Source organism: Eimeria mitis, genomic scaffold (genome assembly GCF_000499745.2).
Source record: "Eimeria mitis Houghton genomic scaffold, Emh_scaff214, whole genome shotgun sequence".
NCBI classification, from domain to species: Eukaryota; Apicomplexa; class Conoidasida; order Eucoccidiorida; family Eimeriidae; genus Eimeria; species Eimeria mitis.
In genome coordinates, this window is record NW_013570463.1 from 18,915 (window position 1) to 19,439 (window position 525).

The window sequence follows — 525 nt, forward strand, 5'->3', positions numbered from 1 at the left end:
GCGAAGCCTTCAGCAGGTCGCAGCCCATCGACAAACCCTCGCTGCTGCCGGTCTCCATCTGCAGCAGCAGTAGCAGCAGCAGCAGCAGCAGGAACAGCAGCAGCAGCAGCAGGAACAGCAGCAGCAGGAACAGCAGCAGCAGGAGCAGCAGCATCAGCAGCAGCAGCAGCAGCAGTTTGATATGCAAGGAGATGCATAGTAATACACAGCTGTATTCTATATAGCTCATAGCAGTAGCAGCAGCAGCTGCTGCTGCTGCTGCTGCAGCAACAGCAACAGCAGCAGCAACAGCAGCAGCAACATCATGTGCTTCTATACCACTTCTCTCAACAGCTCAACAGCCTATTGCTGTTGCTGCTACTCCTGCTGCTGCTCCTGCTGCTGCTGCTGTTGCTGCTCCTGCTGCTGCTGCTTACATATGCTGTTGCAGCCAGCAGCAGCAGCAGCGGGTCTTGGTGTGTCCATACACTGAATGCATGCAGCAGCTGCTGCAGCAACCGCTGATAGTATTTGCCTCGCAGCAGC

At 55.8% G+C, this 525-nt stretch overlaps 1 protein-coding gene across 1 annotated transcript in view; it reads right to left on the bottom strand.

Moving 5' to 3' along the window:
• EMH_0003750 (uncharacterized protein) overlaps positions 1-525 on the bottom strand; it is a gene marked incomplete at both ends in the record, with an annotated part of 5,906 nt that overhangs the window by 4,162 nt on the left and 1,219 nt on the right. The window lies entirely within an intron of this gene.